Raw genomic sequence first — 18,844 nt, forward strand, 5'->3', positions numbered from 1 at the left:
TTTTATGTATTTATTTATTTTTGTATATTTATTTTAACATATGTGCACTTGTGTAAGTACATTTTCAGGCTTTACTGCTTTCCTCTGTCCTCTTTCACCGTGTGTGCGCGAATGCACACGTGCATCTGACCAGACAAAGAGAGCAGCAAATCAGCAATATAGACTTTTGTCATGATTGTGGACTCAACTTCAGTTGGCTTACTGATGCATATCACAGCCATTCACTGTATTCTACAATGCTAGCATGGGCTAATGATTGTGGCTGGAGGTTTGTTTTTTTCTTCTTTCTGGTTGCCTCTTATGTACACAACCTTTCTGGGTGTAAGCGAAAGGCTATGGATGATGAGCTGCATCTCTGTCTCAGGTGTGGATGCCGGTGCTCCAGTGCAGCACCCAGTGGTTTTGAATCTCTTATATCACATCTCTAATAAACATTGTCACTGCTGTTTTTGTGTGTCCCTTTTATTAATGTACATTTCTTTGAGCTCTGGCTGTTGTCAGTATCTCATCAAGACCACCAATACTTTTCAGTAAAGGCAGTCATCTGTTTCCTATCATTACTCCCTGTTAAATATTGTAAATGTGTTAAAGAACATAAATATGCAATTTTCCAATTCACAAAAGATTTTTTAGTTTTTTAAAGCTTTGAATGTTGGGTTGCTTTTTTTTTTTGTTTTCCATTTGTTAAACACTGGAAAATATTGATGCTAAGTTATTTATAATAATTAATCAAAACACAGATTGTCCTACAGAGCTGAGGTCATCTTTCCATGTGAATGCTGTCATCCTGAAGATGGTCTGAATAACCATTATTCTACGTCAGGACATTTCAAGTTTACAGTGACAAGAGTCATCATGATTTATCATATCTAATTCATTCCTGACTGAGGATGGATTGCATCATTGAAAGTAAAAAGACTGCATTGTTCTTTGCAGCATTAAATTCATACAGCCACTAATGATAGAAGAAATAAATATCTATGAAATATATACACTACAAAATGATTCCCAGTGTTCAAAAAAAAAAAATAAAAATAGCATCAGATTCACAGCTGTGTTTAATTCTGGATCAGAGCTACCTCAAATTTTCACACTCACTGGGACCAAACTTGAGCTGGAAAAAAAGCACATCATGTTATTACCACTCATTTGTTTTGTATTAGAAAATGGCAGAAACACATATTACTTATATATACTCTCAATGCAAAATCAGATGTGAGCTGTAATGAATTCACTAAACTTTTAAAAAATTACAGGCAGGAGCCAAATTACAGTAAAAACTGAACCCCCTGTAGTAAGCGGCATTGTGCTCACACCCTTCCACCCTCTTGTCCTCTCAAAGGAAAGGGTCGTTAAAAATCAATACAAAGCTGTTCTTAATGTGCAACTTTATTCTATGATGAAATATTTCCATAGTGATGGGAGTTGTCACTTCCAGTATGGCAATGCCCTAGGAATGGGGGCAATGATTTGATGAATCCCTGTATCCATCTGTTTTCTTCCGATTATCCAATTCAAGGTTGCAGGGAATGCTGGAGCCTATCCCAGCTGTCGTAGGGTGAAAGGCGGAGTACACCCTTGACTGGTCACCAGTCCTATTGCAGTTAACACAAAAAAGACAGACAACCATTCAGACTCACATTCACACCTGCAGCCAATTTAGAATTGCTAATTAACTTAACCCCATGCATGTCTTTGGACTGTGGGAGGAAGCTGGAATACCCGGAGAGGACCCACGAAAGCAGAGGGAGAACATGCAGCCTCCACACAGAAAGGTCCCAGGCGGCCAATGGATTTGAACCCAGGACTTTGTGCATCACAGCTCTGTTAGGTAGAAGGTTTGGTGAGGATTAAAATAATGTGAATCCTATGCTATGGACTTTGTAGCTAGCAGATTTCAAGCCAGACCTATGCAAGGTTTTGGACTGATAGCCAAGGGACAATGAAGCTGTTCTGGCAGCACATGGTGTTCCAACACCTTACTAAGGCACTGAAGTTCACACAGAATTCAGTTAACATGAAAACACAAAACACTTCAGCAGAAACACAGAAAATTGAGTGTTTATCAAATATGAACATCTGTTTTATATGATTAGTCTTTTAGTCTGAGTGCGTACTCGAGTTTTCTGTAAAAAAGAAAAAAAAAAAAATAATCACCTAAAACTAAAATGGCAAACACTGATCTTATTCTTTCCATCTTTAAGATGGTTTCTGCAACTGATTTGAACATCAGAGGCTTCTATCTCACTATTGCGAAAGAGTTAGCCTCCTTCATGTGTATCCATTACCTAACAGCTACAAAACAGACCACATACTAGTGCTGAGTTGAAAGACATAATCCACTAATATTAGTTTTTTAATATTTGAAGCAATGATTGTCAATCCCCACTCTAAGGCTGGTTTTTCCTTGTTTGGCTTACAGCCACATATCACAACACTAAACACATTTTCTAGCAACACAGAAAACTCTTGAGAATTTCACCCTATGGAAACCAGAACTGACTACTGCTAATCTTGCACATTTGGCAATTCTGCACAAGTCTTCCTTGACCTTTCCTTTGCTGCCAAGTCATCACAAACACAGAGTGAACAGTTTCCAGCCTTGAAACTGAGTCAGACGCAAACCACTAACAGCATGCATGCTTCTACACAGCTACAGTGTGGCAGACACACAGCAAACATCAATGGGGTGTACAATTCATTAAAAAAAAAAGTGCAAGAGGCTTTTTTTTTTTTTTTTAAATCACAGTGAAGGATTTTCCAGATGGCCTTCTAAATGGGGTATTCTCATGCTTATGTTAGCATGCCAAATTGCCGGCCTGCAAATCAAGCTGTACATCCAACAAATATTTCATTATGGACTAAGTCTATAACAGCAGCAGGGTTTTTATTCAGGCAGTTTATGGTTTTAAAGATTCTTAGAGAAAAAAAATATCTGTTTTAATATCCTACAGCATCTTTCATTCACTCATGTGAAATCTTAACACAGACAGTGACCCCCCCTCCCACAGATCTCAAATGTAACTTCTTCTGGAAACAATGACCAAGTACAGCTGTCAAATAAAAGGGTACATGCTGTTTGCAAGTGTACAGGTATGAGGTCAACTGGCTGCAAAGTTAAGGACAGGCAACACTGGAGTCATGACTGGTGACTCTTTTGGTCATCTGTGTTGAGAGGATTAGGTGCTGCTAGTGATCCCAACAAAGCCATGTGTCATGGCCACTGAGCTACACACTCAAGCGAGCACTGATCCCCTTAACTAACTCTCTTTACCGTCCCAGCAACTAAGACAAGCTGACAGCGGGGCTATTTTCGGGCAGAAATCACCCTGGTTTGCACACGGCCACAGAGAGAGGGGGCCAGGGCCCGTGCTCGTCGCACAGTGAGGACCTCACTTTGCCACTTTGCAGCGGAGAGCAACCTTTTGCTCATGACAGCTCCCACAAATAGATGAGGGACAAATGTGTTGTGACAGCAGCTAATAAGTGGCCTGTGATCTGCTGGTAGTGTGTCCCTGTGTGTATGATTGTGTGTTTATGTTTATACTGAAAGTATATGCTTTGAATAGGAATAAAACACACTGATAAGAGATAAATAGAATTGCTAAAGGAGGTTGTGTCTTGATACATGAATACATAATACGCATTTGAGATGCTTGATCAGCCTCTGTACTTTTCTATGACAGATTAAAGAGGCAATGGACTAAAATAGTAAGCAGAAACACAAATAAAATTTCTACAAATAGCCAAGGGCAGTCATAAAACACATTAAACTGCATACCAGTCACACTATTAGCTTTTCCTACTGTTTAAAGTATACTGTTAGGGTTATTACAGTATCCTATAAAGTTTTCTGAAAAGCGCCATCTAAGCAAATCTATTACTGTTCATGCAGAGATTCAATTTGCATTTAAATGTGTATCACTATTGTGTATGACTATTTCTTCAGATCCACGTATTCCTGGTCAGCTGACGTTTACAGGCACCCATACCGTGATATATAAACAGAGCAAATGGTTCAAAAACCAAATGGTAATGCTGTTCCAACTCCCCACTAATGATCATCCGTCCCTAATACATGAGATCATGGACTAAGGCATGACCTTGGTCACAAACCAGGAGGTAACCCAATTACCTCATGCTCTAGGCACTCCATAGAAGATATATTTATTTCAACTCACCTGATAGGAACACAGAGCATATTTTTCACTGAGAGAGTTTGAATAATAAAAAAAAGTGTATCAAACAACATGACAGATCTTTTTTTTTTTAATTAGACTCTGTAAAGTTCCTTTTCAAGTGACATCCCTTTCTGCCTTATTTAGAACATTTTAAGTTTGCACTATGGTTAGCCTTTCAGAGCTCAGTGATACAGTTTTTCTATAATGGGCTCTGATATGAATACTGTACCATCCTAAACTGAGGCTGGAAATGTAAGCAGTGTTACAGGAGTGTGTCATTTTACAAGAGTTTTGCAAGGCAAATAAACTAGAGAGGTTAATTTCTGGCTTTGAACACATCTCAGTTTCACCTTTTGTCTGTTTATGAGTTTCAGTACTAGTGTGTCTGTGATGCCGGAGAGATGGCTTGGATTAGAAGACTCAGAAATGAGCAATGAGAGTTTGACAACTGACATTTTATGACAAATTGTAAGCCATTTTAACTGTGAACATTTTCATCTGTTGTGAAGGGAAAAGGCACAATAGCAATAGTCTATTAGGGCTGCTTTAACATTACATTCCTGCTAATGTACACATCTTTGCATCAAAATAAAATTGGGAATCTTTATTCACATAAATTCAGTGCATCTCTTAGAATAAAAAAAGACATGTAAATGTAAAAATTAAATCAACAGGGTGCTGCTTTCACGTTTGCATTGTACTACATTCCTGTTAATTAAAACATAACTGCAGACTAATAAGGTGTTTATTCACGTGGTCTCAGTACATCTCCTAGAAGCAAAACATAGTCTATATTCACTGTACCTGCATAATGGATATGAATAGAACTGGATACAAAGTACTCCACAGCTATGAAATCCAACTACATCTTCCCTGCGATGTTTTGCATACAGCACAGACATTACCATTTTAGAAAAAATAATTGCTTAAGGGGATAACATGACTTTTGTGCAGTATGCTGACCATTTTCCTGAAGCCTTGACTACACAGTCATATCTTTGACTGAATGAAATATGATTGCGCTGGTGATTTCAGTGTGTCTTTGTGAGCTGGATAGATACGCTGATGTGCTGTACAGTCTCGCTTTTATGGTCGCCTGAGTTGATGATGGACAGTTCACTTTAGCAACCATCGCATTGTTTTTTTCTTGGCCTTCAGGCATTCATCATACTGCAGTTTGTGGTGTGTTTTCAGGCAGATGAATAAGTTAGTTGTGTTGCTTTGTGGTGCAGACACAAATTTACAGCACTCTTTGCATTTGATGTGTTCTTGGTTAACATCACTTGCCCTAAATCTGAACCATTTCCAAACAATCTGCTTCAAAGAATAAGCTCTTCACCTTCTGCTGTGCCAGACATTCGGATGTTGTTTAATGCATCTTTTAACAGAGTGTTAATTAACCAGACTAGTCCAGGAAACTTCAAGCTGCATGGTGCAGGGAACAGCTGTGATTGGCACATGTACACACCAGGGTTATTATAGTTAACGAAAACGAACGAAATAACGAAAACTGAAATTGAAAAAGCATTGTCGTTAACTGAAATAAATAAAAACTAAAATTAAAAGGAAGAAACGACAACTAACTAAAACTGAATTGTGAGTTTACAAAACTAACTAAAACTAACTGAAATTATAGATATTGTTATTTTTTCAAAAGTCTTGTGGATTGATATGAAATCATTTTTTTCCTCTCTCCGAGTTTAAGCTCGGAACGCCGTCGGGCAAATGGGTGCGCATGTGCGTGCGTGCGCACACCGCGCTGCTCCTCAGAGAGTCCCATGTGGAGTGGTTTTGTTTTTTTTTTTTACTATGATAGCACAGATAGCAGCGAGTGTCTTGTTGTGGATGATGTTGTGGATGATGTACGGAACACTTCTTAGTCAGGAAAAAAAACACCAACATCAAAGTAGACCTGAGAAGCGCACACAAGGCAGCTACGGAAACCGCTCTCATCCTACAAGGCAACCCGGCCTCCACCTCCAGAGAAACGTGACTACTCGTCGGGTCAACGCAGCCCACAACGTTGTGTTTAGTCCTTGTGCGTTTCTGGCTACTTTATCAGTCAGATAATAACAATCAGGACTAATAATCAAAGCATCAATATAAGGACTCACAAATGTCAGCAAATTCCTGGAGGGAGCTGCTGAAACTATGGGAATGGACGTGAAGGAATGAAGAAAGTGAAAAAACAGGGACAAATATGTTTGCACCCTAAAAACTGAGCACAAAGAGCGAGGACCAAAAAACCCCCAGCACACAACCACAAGGTAATTAACACACGCAATCCAGCTATACATGCATAAAAGCGGACATGAGGTCGGACACTTCCGTAGGCTACATAGGCCGCAAAGACCCTGCAAGTCTAATCAGCGAGTATCTAACCAAGCTAGCTCCAAAACAGAAGCAGCATCAGGTGGAGAGAACATCAGGATGCAGCTGGATTTGAGCTTTGACTCCTTCAAGGAGTTTGTTTTTGTCAAACACCACATGTAGCTGTTGTTAATCTGCTGCACTGAGGCTGAACTTTATTGGGAGTTTATTGTAGAATTTATCGAGTTTTGGAGTTCATATTGTTATCAGTGTCTCCCTGTTGATGTTCATGTGTGTCCTTAATATTACACACATTTAGCATGTAGTTCTGCTGTCTGTGAACAGTTGGTTGCTGAATTTATTTCTTTAAAGGGTATCTTTAAAGCGTACCTGATTAAGTATGAAAATACTAAAACTAATACTGAAACTAACTAAAACTAAGCATAAAACCAAAAATAAAAACTAATAAAAACGAGCAAAACCACTCTGAAAACTAATTAAAACTAACTGAATTAGAGAAAAAAAAGTAAAAACTAACTAAAACTAAACTATAATGTAAAATCCAAAACTATTATAACCCTGGTACACACATGATCAGGCTCTTTCCTACTGTGTAATAATTGATTTTTAAAAAATCCATAAAGTTGAAGTGAAATCTGTATATTCTATATATTCGCACAGCACACCTTTAGAAAGAAACACAGGTGCAAGGAGAACCAATGGTAATAAAATTTTTAAAAAAAAGCTTAATTTACCTGTTTTAATATGACAGTAAGCCAGCAGGCACCTTCCCAAAGACCTGACACTAAACCAAAATAAAATGGAGCTATTACTGATGCTATTAGTTACAGCTTTGTTTGACAACCTGTCTATCTTTATACAAGTCTGCTTGTTGAAGCAAACATGACAGAACACCATTACCAAACATCTACTATTTAATTATTCAATCTGGACATTGTTGGATTACTTATTTCTCCAAAGAATAAAATTGTTTCAAAATATGCTTTATATAAAATAAGCTTTAAAAAAAAAAAGAAACAGCTCCCTATAATACTTAGGGGTGCATTACAGTAATGAGATTACCACATCTGCTTGAGATGCTCTGCCATCACACTCACCTCTCTGCAAAGCGACAGTCTCTAAAGACATTTTCCTTTAAATGCTCTGGCGCATGGCAGTGAATATTTGTGCTGTCAAAGGATTAAAACATCACACCATATCTAAAACTATTATAGCTACCACTCTCCCAATTTATTTTACTTTCCTGACACAGCTGAGCAGATTTTAATTTTCTCAAAAAAAAAAAAAAAAAAGCACAGTAAAGACTTTTTATGAGGTCCTTACTAATATGAAGTCTTTGAACTGCCATAACTGGACTTGTCACACAGGGAAGCATTTAGTTAGTTATAGCAGGTTTAATTTGTTGCAGGAAAAAAAAAAAAAACTGGAAGCAATTTTTATGTGTGAATGTGCAGTATTTGACAAGGTGCCAGTTCTTTATTTGTCCATTTGCAAAGAGCACATTGTAATTTGCTGTTTAATGTGCATATTACAGCTATTTGCACATTGTGCTGTTTCCATGATAAGGCAAACTGGCATTTTGATTAACCTGCGCTTTAGGAAACCTGCAGAGGTTTGGGACAGACTAGGCCTTCTCCCTCCACAACCATCAGCCCACCTCCACTAACCCTTGATATCCGGAGGAGGGATGCGGGATCGATGGGATGCCGGGATGCTATTAGAGCTGAGGCAGCCAGGCAGCCACAACTTCAAAAGCAAAGTGTGGGAGGAGAAATAACACAAGGTAATTATCTGGGGCCCGCTAGCTACTGCCAAGGTAATCTGTAGAGTGGAGGACGAAGGGGGTTGCGGAGGTGGTGTTCAGGATGTCCGTCCACATTTGCCTCAACTCACTGCACTCAGTTCAATCCAGCAAAAGCTGATGAAGACAAAAACTTTCACTTTACCTTCCTCACTTTGGTTTGCATTTTGATATATTTCACCTTGCTCCTTTCATTGGATCATGCTGAACTTGAATATTAATTAAAGAAACTGTTTTATAAAGCTGTTCAAATCAGCTCTTCAATATTTTAAATGCTGACCGCTTTCAAAGTTAACAGGCAGCATGAGTGATACTGTTTATAAAAACATTGCAGTAAATCCCATCTCAAATTTTCATACTGCAGCAGAAGTCAAATTGCCTAGCAAGGTGAGAAGCCATCTGCTTTTTTTTTTTTTTTTTTTTTTTACAGTTATCTTAATAATCATGATGAGCAAGGAGCCATTAGGCTAATGCACCAAGAGCATCTGGACAAGTCATCACAAAGTCAAGAAAGTTCCACTTATCTGACTTGAGCTCACACACGTTGATTTTACTGTTTAGCAAACATGAAATTCATTCAAATCCGGACCCGGTAACATTTGCACAGATTTTAATTTTCAGATCGTTCATTTGGAAGTGCACACAAATTCAGTCAGAGCAATTTAACATAATTTGCTTCCTCTGTTCCTGAATGTTTGTCATTTGTGTAATCAAATATAACAGCAATAATCACTGGTACAACTATTCCACTCCACGCCTAAAAGCTCACTCCCCAATAACTCATTTCTAATGGAAAGAAAACACAAATTACCACATCGAGGGAGGAATAGATCAGTCTGTTTTACATTCATGAGAGATAAAATAAACTGTCTGTAAAAAACAGAGTGCACATAGGCACAGACATTAACACACTCACGTAGACGGCCCCTTTGGAGAACTGCAGAGAACAATTATTAAAAAATGCAAAATCAGCAGGCAAACTCCTACATGCAGTCATAGGCTTTGCGCTGCTGACTTATTTTTGCTTCCAGTGCAGTTAATGAGTTAAAGGTCAGTAGGCTGTTATGACACCAATTAGTGCAATATTTCAAATCAGCACTGTAGCTCATCAGCAGTGGTGGGCCGATGGTTTGAGATTTCAACAGATCTAATTGCAGAATAATAAGCACAAACCGATTCAGCGTGGTGAGGGATACAACTGAAAGAATCCCTCAGGGTGGTTTAGAGGTCATGTACCGCACAGTGTTGATCCGTGACGGATCAACAAGGGGGTCAGGGTACAGCAAAAATCCAGCAGGGATCATGTTAAGGTTAAGTGCATGGTCAGATTTAGCACTTTATAGTCAACCCTTGAAGGAAAAATTTACCCTATCCTCATTATGATGCTTCTATAAAATGTTTGGCTTCTGAGCTGAAATTGAGATGGGTTTGTTGGGGGGGAGGAGGGGGGGGGGGGGGGGGGGGGGGGGGGGGGGGGGGGGGTGTTGAGAAAGGGTCTCCATGGGGGTGTTAATTTTGGTTCCTCCTGACAGGCCATTTCAGAGCGCCATTTGTGGTCTGAGCACTCCCTATTTTACTCAGTTACTCCATACACATTTGGATTGATTTCAAACACAGCATGCTGAGGGTGGATCAGGTGCTGTGACTTTTGACTGTCTGGTCATCAAATGACCCATAGCAGAAAGACAGCAGACAATGGCTGGAGTCCCCAAACAAAGGGTGAAAATTGTGAATCTCGCTGTATAAATGGTGAGTTCTATGGTGTTGTGTGGTGTCAAATATATCCAGGATGCTCAGTTGTGACTAATTATGTATCATTCAACCTCTATAACTCAGTTTATGATTGGTCAACTGACACCATCGTGTTGACAGGAATTGACCAAGCTCAATGTGATAACATGCATTCATTCTGAAAAAATATGGTGAGACATTTTAAATGCTTTTTTTTTTTGTTTGTTAATTGCCAGCTCAAAAAGAACAGCTTACAGTTAGCAGGCAACATTAAAACCCCAAGCTTGGGATTAACTGGTCACTGCAGAGTACTTCATCAGTACATTTCTCAGGTTAAAATAAATGTTAAACATTTACTTTCTTGTTCCTGGGAATACAGGGTCAGTCTGGGGATTCAAACTGGCAAATATACTTTCACCACCTAACTTCCTTAACCTTTACGCAACAGCTGACTGAACTCACGATGACCTTATCGTGACACAGCAGCTCTAAGCCTGAGCCCACAGGTCAAACTGTGTCGCCTCATTCTGTATGATGTATCACTAATAAACAACAGGGCAGGCGAGAGGCGAGCACCCTTTAACAAGGACAGAGCAGTGGTCCATTTCCGCTGATGACACCTTGATGAATTAACACTCCAGAGGAATCGATGGATCCACGGCCGCAGTGGCCTGCTTACCAAACAGTTGGTCAGGCAGTGTCAGAGGGGCCCACAGTCCCCTTGCGATTTTTTTGCAAAAATGCACCACTAATTAGAGTTGACTACTCTGCTAATTAACAACAGAGAATGAAAAAAGCAAACAAACAAATGCCTACTTTCAGCTTTCTTCAATTAGAAATGGCTTAAAAAAAAACAGAGACAGTGCACTTGTTACCCTTTGTGGGGTGGTGTCTGCTACATGGAGACACCCACTGTAAAATTAAAAACAAATGTTTAATGTTGCCAATGTGAGCTTGTTTTAAATTCAAGCCTTCATGCCTCATTGCTTCACAGTGCAGCACCAACACGCCAAACACTGACAAATGCCTGTGCTCAACATTAACACGGTGTATTCTGCCTTCCAAGGTGGCAACATTTATCATCACAGCTATTATTATAAGTTACTTGTACTAAGCTTTTGATTTGTCAGTAGACAATACAAGCAGACATGGATGAGCTAATGTTTTGAGCTTGGGGGGGGGGGGGTTTACAAGATGTTGTATGACAGACAGTGGTAATGGGGTAAAAGTGACTAGCTCCATGAGCAATTGTTTGGTGTTTTTTACAATTCCATTATTGCACAAGAGGCAGCTGGCATTAAATCATCTTCTTTCAGCTGCTCTCTTTAGGGGGTCACCACAGCGGAGCATCTGCCTCCATCTCAGCCTATCCCTAGCATCCTCTTCTGTCACACCAAACCTCTGGCCTCCATCACTACATTTGTGGTCTTCCCCTTTTCTTCATGCCTGGCAGCTCCATCTTCAACATCCTTTGTCCAGTATATCCACTATCCCTCCTCTGCACATGCCCAAACCATTTCAGCCTTGCGCCTCAAACTTTGTCTTATATCCGCTGATTTCTACTCTTGTCCATTCTGGTCACCCCCAAAGGAAATCTTAGCATCTTCAACTCTGCCACCTCCAGCTCCAGCTCCCATCTTTTTGTCAATGCTACTACCATCTTATAAACCTTCCCTTTCATTCTTGCTGCCATCCTTCTGTGACAAATCACCTCTGACACTTGACTCCACTCACTCCACCCTGTTTGCACTCTCTTCTCCACCTCTCTTGTACACTGTCTGCTGCTTTGGATGGTTGACCCCATGCGTTTAAAATCATCCACCTTCACAACCTCTACTCCTTGCTTCCTCACATTTCCACCTGCCTCCCTCTCACTCACACACACATTCTGTCTTGCTTTTACTGACTGTCATTCCTCTTCTCTCCAGCATATACCTCCACCTCTCAAGGTTCTCTTCTACCACTTCCCTACTCTCACGACGCATCACAACGACACCTGTGAACATCATAGTCCACAGAGACTCCTGCCTGACCTCATCTGTCAAGAAGAGGCTCAGAGCTGATCCCTGATGTAATCCCATCCCCACCTTGAACCTGTCACTCCAGCGGCACACCTCATCCGTTTTGCTGTCCTCATACATGTCCTGCACTGCCCTCACATACTGCCACGCCTGATTTCCTCATACAGTTCCACAGTTCAGACATAGAGCAACTCCTTAACTCTAAAGGCAAATATGACATCTGTATGCTCCTTCTTGGAATGAAGCATAGGGCGACAAGTCAGTGTACTCCTAGTGCTGGTCCCAAGCCCAGATAAATGGGGAGGGTTGTGACAGGAAGGGCATCCAGTGCAAAATCTTTGCAAAATCAAATATGCAGATCATCAAAAATGAGGCAGCTAGCATTAAATGTGCAAGTAAAATTACTAATATAATATTTTGTTTTATTTTATCATGACTAATTAAATTGGGCATTTTAAACATTAGTGCAAACTCACTTCAGGTTGCAATCCTCTCAAAGAACTAATATGAACTAATAACTAACATTAAGTAATGAGATAAATGACTGTATATACTGTAAGGTACATAAGGAACATATCTTTAGCAAGTGAGAGGCTTCCTGCTTTAACAAGCTGAAACCCCTAAAACAATATTATATTACATCTTAGGAGTTTTTGATGTTGAGGCCCTTTCATTTCACTAAGTTGAAAACCCTAAAGGGTGATGTCGATTACGGTACACTCAAAGTCTGCTCAAAGAACTCAAAATTGATACAGCAAGCCATGACAAGCATCCCATTCAGAGCTGCCAGTAGCAGTCAGTCCAGTCATCTAGTGAATGTTTTTGATATCTGTTGTGGTTATTCTGCCTCTATCTCTTCTCTGCTCCGAGGCGTGCAGAGCCTCTCGCCCTGATTGACGGAAAGAGGTTCTGGCTCCTGCCAGAGAAGCATGATTGACATCCTTGAGATGGAGCACAGCCAGTGAGGATTTTACTGTCACTCTCGGACGTGCAAAGGGCTCCAAAATGGCAGAGGGCTGATATGTTTGAGAATGAGCACTCACATGTGAGAAGTGCACAATCCACTTAGGTTTTCATAAATAATAGGCAGTTCTATGTGCATGCCATAACTGTTCTTGATATTTTGCTTTGACCGTACCCTTTGAAAGCAAAGAGGCAAAAGAGCAAAAGTAACTCTAGTTTCGTGGCAACAATGCTTTGCAAGCATATCCTTCCAGCACTGGATAACTGCAATTATCAGTGCTCATGACAGAGTACTGAAAACACTTAACACCAGAGTCCTGCTGATATAAGATTTTAAAGACAGATACTGATACCGATACTTGGTCATTTAAAAATCCGATATCAACTTCTTTTTTTTTTTTTTCCTTTCAGACAGACAAAATGCATTTCTTATGCGTAGCCATTTATGAGTCCTTACTATTGCAGGTTAAAAATAAACTTGGCTTATTGTCACAACAAGTTGTGGATTACTTGTCTATGCTTAACCAATGTATGCTCCCAAATAGGTAGTTGTTGCGTTTGTGGTCTTCTAGTGTGTTGCCAACAGGGAAGCTGCAGAGTGCCTTCTAATGGACAAACTAGGCAACGTCAACACTTGTAACATGGTTGATTGGTGTTTCTCCCATCCCTTGTTTACTTTTCTAAATGTTCATTTATTGGCCAATAAATTAAAATTATTTGCTGAAACCGATATATCTGCAAATTGCTAATATCAATTACTGACATATGAGTCAGGCCCTACTTAATACCACAGGACATAAAAGATACATTGCAACTTGGCTTTTGAAGCACTCTGCGAGATAACAGTGTCTCTTTATGTCGAAACACAGGACATATCACACATAGCCCAACAGACAGGCATGATCTCATCACTCATGATGCACATGTACGTGCACACCCAGACACATACACAGCGCCTACAGATGTGCATTAGTCGGAGTCTACAACTCACTTTTTTGTCGTCTTTTTGGGTTGCTTGCTGTGCATCCTTACTGTGGTTGTCAGTGGAAGGCCTGCCACTGGCATCCATCTGTCTGTCATCCACTTCATTCTGCTGATTGGCCCCTGACCGAGGAGAGCCCAGAGGGCAGGGCTCGGGCTGTTGGACACCACTTTGGACTTCCATCTTCCCCTGCAGTGCCTTTAAAAGGTAGCACGAAATGGCAGAAAATAATGCCAGAAAGAGGGATGAATTAGACACTTGGACTAACTTATGATTTATGTTTATGTTTTCACAAAATCTACAAAAAGAAAAAGAAAAAAGGTCTGTGTGTACAAACTGTCACTAGCTTATTTTGTGGCAGTAATGTGCGCAGGAGACAACAATAAGAAGAAAGGCTGAGAATAAGCAATTTTGCCAAGTGATAAAAATATGCAGCAACCATGTAGAAATGATTTTTCATCAAATATCAAGGGAAGAGTAAGTACTTCTAAAAGTAACATTAAGCTTTTGCTTTCAAACCAGTAAATTTGTACATGAGAAATCTTATTTTTTGTCACTGGTTAGCAATAAAATATTTTTACAATGATGAAAAATAAAAACTTGCATGTTTTTCCTTGTTTTTATTCATTTTAGGAGTTGTTCCCTAAAGTTTATAGATATATATAAAGATTCAATATTTATATCCCATCCACAATAATACACTCTAAGACATATGTCAGTCAAACATCACTAAACATCTCCAACATGTTCATCATAAAGGTTGTTCAAGCATTCCTAAATTAGAAGAAATATCAGTGGAACGAGGAACTGTGGGGCAGAAATATTCCCGTGTTTTCTTTTGCCCCCCCGCCCCCCCCCAGTAGACATTTAGGCATTTCTAATCAATAAAGGCACAGGTGAAATCACTAATGTTGAGTAACATTAATCTTGGATTCTGTTTAGGTAAGTTAGTGTCTGGATATGGGTATTATGCATGAATAACTGGAAAATTTGGGGGAACTCATAGTTAATAAGAAAAAACGGTCTGTCAAGAAAAACGTCATCAGTCAGTGGTTGTGGTTCTCTCACCTATAGCAGAAATATAATTCAAATATAAAGTTTAATAATAATAACAGTATCACAGCAGACAATGATTTACTGCCCTCTCCTCAGCACTGCACTGCACACCTCTGACTTTCTATGTGATTGTTACAATGAAACAAAGAGAGCACTTTTTTTTTTTTTTTTTTAAAACAGGACCCACTACCGGTTTTTTTTCCCCTTGATGTTTAAGAAATTTTATATCAAGCCACGTGTTTTAACTTGTAACCTCAAAAAGAAAAAAGAAAAAAAAAAACTAATCGTATTTGTTACATGTGGTGCATGTAAGGAAGCTCTCAGCAGCGAGTGCACGGTGCTTTCTCAAGTTCCCGGAACAATAAAGCAGAAAATAAAAGTAAAGACAAGTGACCTCATTTGAAGGACAGATCTGAAATCTGCATCAGATCGATGTTTAGCAACTGAGTTGCTTCATTTTGCATTCTGGGGGCCATTAATAAGTTATGAGGTCAGCTGGTTGTTCTCGCAAGTGAGATGAGCTGCCTCATAAATACATGTCCCGAAGGACCTTTGACTGAGTATTTTAACACTGCAGCACCGTGAAAGATGGCACAGTCATACAGGTGAACTTCACCTGTTGGTCCGTATTAATGAACCGTCGTGACGTAACGGTTCCTTAAGTATTCTTATCAACTAATTGTTAGGGAGAAAAAAAAATGGCTACAAAAGTCATTAAGTGGGACTAGAAGTGGCTAATTCTGAAAAGAACATCTTATTATGCTGCGTTAAAGTATAAACCTCTTGCAGGTCTCTGCGCTCGTCACCTAGCAGGTGAGGCCCGAGGTCACTGCAACATTGTAACGTTGAAAGTTGGCTACTTCTTCAGCCGCTAATTTGAATTCGCCTGCTAGGTCTTCTGTTCACGCTTATAGCCAGAATGAAGCTGCAGTTCACACTGGACATTTCACTTAATACACACCAGAACGACTCAAATACACTCTAACGTCGTCCCGACTTCGAGCGACACAAACATCATTTCGAGGGGTTGTCGCTACTGACGGGGCTCCTACGGCTGTGTCGGTGATATTACAATGGCTTCAACAGCGTATGGTAGCGGTACACCAACACAAACAAGTCGCAAAAGAATGCCGAAATACCTCTCTCACTTCTTGGCTCCTCGTTATGTCAGAAGCATATCAAGAGGAAGATGCGGTAGTGCAACTTGCTTTACATCTCTGTTGTTGCTCTGACGCGGAAAGCCACAGCAGTCTGGGGCACAACAACAGGCAACCGCTTCATTTAGTTGTATGAGAAGTTATTCCGTCAAAAGCTGGCCGAGAGGCTTTGAGACACTCGGCTCGAGCCGAGGAGGCAGTGCACGGTTTCAAAGCCACACAAGCCGCTTCAGCTGCTGCTGCTGTTGCTGCTGTCACGGCGGGCGTGTCCCCGCAAGCTGTCATCAAACAAACCCACCTCCCGGTTACACTGAGCCCGTGTCAAAAATGGTGCCTTCAGGTCCACCTCGAAATATCCCCTATCCGAGAGAACTGAAGTTTGACATGGCTGTTCTATGGACGAAGTCTCGATAAGTTGCAGTCAAGCCCACTGTGTTTCATACTAAAAAGTAGTAACGAAGAACAAAAGGTTCATTTGTTGTATTAGTTTATAAAAATTTATTCATTTTAAATCGCAATGTGTGTCCTCTAGATTATACTTGTTCACACAAATGCTGAAAGGGAAACAGAGATACTAACCTGGACGAAACAAAAGTATAAAAGCCGATGCTGAATTTTACAAATGATTTTTTTTTTCTCTTTAAGGTCTTCTCCAACAAAATTTCCCACCGTTTATAAATACAGCAAAAGCTCTGTTACAGTGGGAGGGGCCGACCTACACGGCTGGGGGTGAGGTGAAGCCAGGCCAGTAACACCTAAGCAGGCAGTGCAGGTGGAAATAGATTTGTTATATAACGTGCGCACTGCAAAGCTGTGGCATTTTAAAAATAATAATAAAAATTACCATCATGGTGACAATAGTCTAATCTTAGCTTCGGTTGAATAGGATAGGTTTGTGAGAATGACAGGAAATATATAGTAATATTATTTTACAAGTAATCTGTTACTTAACCCAAATGAGTCTAATTTTAATTCATACCTTTTTATACATATGACTTTAAAGATTGATTTATGATTTGTTTATTTATTATTTATTTACTATTCTGAAAAATAATACTGTTTCATTTTGGATATACACTCAGCAGTTCAATCAAAAATGAATTTTTCTCAGATTGTTTCATCTGTTGAATAATCAGAACACTGTATCCTATTAAAAATGGAAACAAATAGAAACAAGTAAACCAATTTAAGTATATCTGATACAAAAACTTTTTTTTTTTTTCCCTTTTTGTTTATCTTGTACCCTTGAAATTTATCTTGAGAATTGGGGCACCAATTTCCTGAAAAAGACTGTGGACACAGAGTTAGTAAGCCTAAATGATCGCCACAAGGTGGCGATATAAAATCAATAAACACCGAGAAGAGCACGACCAGCGGAAGGCACGTTTGAAGCATCGCTGCTTGGATTATGAAAGGTAGAAAACTAGTAACCAAGTCACAATTTATGAATTCATAAAAAGTAATTAATAAGTGACCTATAAGGTCTGGTATGCTACCCTCTCTGAGCCAGTATCAAAGAGTGCAAGTCTATGTGTCTGGTGGAGGTAACTATAAGAATCCACTAGGTACCATTACATAAACAATACAGTGTGCAGTATTTTAGATAGTTTCTTTGCCCTAAAGATGGGACTTTTCCATCTGCTAAGCCAAAGTATAACATGAGAGATGCATCATATGGGTGTTGGCTCCATTGTGCTGTCTTCATTGCCTTCCTTTCTTCTTCCTGCCATAGTGTTGCTCTGTCTCATCCAAGCAGGAGGGATTGTACCCAAACGAACAACTGCTCTGACAGACCCTCGTCTGTTCTGACAGAGCTGCGGCTGCCAGAGAAGGCAGACAGGCAGTCAGAAAGGCAGGTGGATCGGCAGGCAAACAGGCGGAGGGTTAGGCGCCGCAAGGAGCAGGAGACTGGGCCTCGTACGATCGGGCCCATCAGCCATATTCAGGCAGGCATGTGTCCTCTGCGAAAGCCAGCAGGGACACACAGTCAGGCATGTCAGTGGCCCCAGCCGGTACAAGCAGATGTTTTCTGGGTATTGTTGTTCCGCCTCTCTGGTAATTGTTTTCCTTCAGGGCCAGCCAGTGGGACAAGGTGCCAGGTTGTGTTGTGGGAAGGAGTTATGAGGAGATGGAGAGACAGAGTGTATTATCAATCAGCAGCGCTTTGCAGGCTGCTGTAACCAAGCTGTCCAGCCTTTTCTTTGTGCCCCACGCGGCTTGAATTACAGCACTAGAAAGTGAAAAGATTAAAGCCTTTCCTATGTGAGATTTGATCTTGCATTTCAGTGCTGTAAAAGGTATTGCTCTGATTGCAGCAGGGTGGCATAGAAATTGATGAAAGTGTGGTGGGTGTAAATACCTCATTTTGAGCCTTCGTTTTTAGCGCATTGTTAGTGTAAATGTGTGTGTTTCAGAGTTGAGTGTGGTTGCTGATGGGGTTACTTGTGTTTTACAGTCAGTGTCTGTAGTAAATTGGTGTTGTGATGTCAGTTTACCCTCGCAGACATTTAGCAGTTTGTTGTGGTACAGAGAGCAGCTAATGCACTCAAACTGTGTTAGACACTGAGTGTTATCCTGTGATCCCATGTTGAAAGTGCCCTCTTAATTAGCACAGTGAACTA

General features: G+C 40.2%; 1 long non-coding RNA gene across 2 annotated transcripts; it reads right to left on the bottom strand.

The window, feature by feature from the left end:
- Positions 1-1,498: 1,498 nt before the first annotated feature.
- LOC115788493 (uncharacterized) lies at positions 1,499-16,475 on the bottom strand. Of its 2 annotated transcripts, none has more exons than XR_004020593.1 (3): positions 16,206-16,474; positions 14,020-14,208; positions 1,499-1,595 (listed from the first exon to the last, which is right to left on the bottom strand). It is a non-coding gene; the product is annotated as an uncharacterized LOC115788493 (long non-coding RNA). The 2 variants fall into 2 exon arrangements; XR_004020594.1 differs by lacking the exon at positions 1,499-1,595 and adding an exon at positions 1,709-1,824 and having other exon boundaries at positions 16,206-16,475.
- Between the last annotated feature and the right edge of the window lie 2,369 nt (positions 16,476-18,844).

This window comes from Archocentrus centrarchus, chromosome 11 (genome assembly GCF_007364275.1).
Source record: "Archocentrus centrarchus isolate MPI-CPG fArcCen1 chromosome 11, fArcCen1, whole genome shotgun sequence".
Classification (NCBI taxonomy): Eukaryota; Metazoa; Chordata; class Actinopteri; order Cichliformes; family Cichlidae; genus Archocentrus; species Archocentrus centrarchus.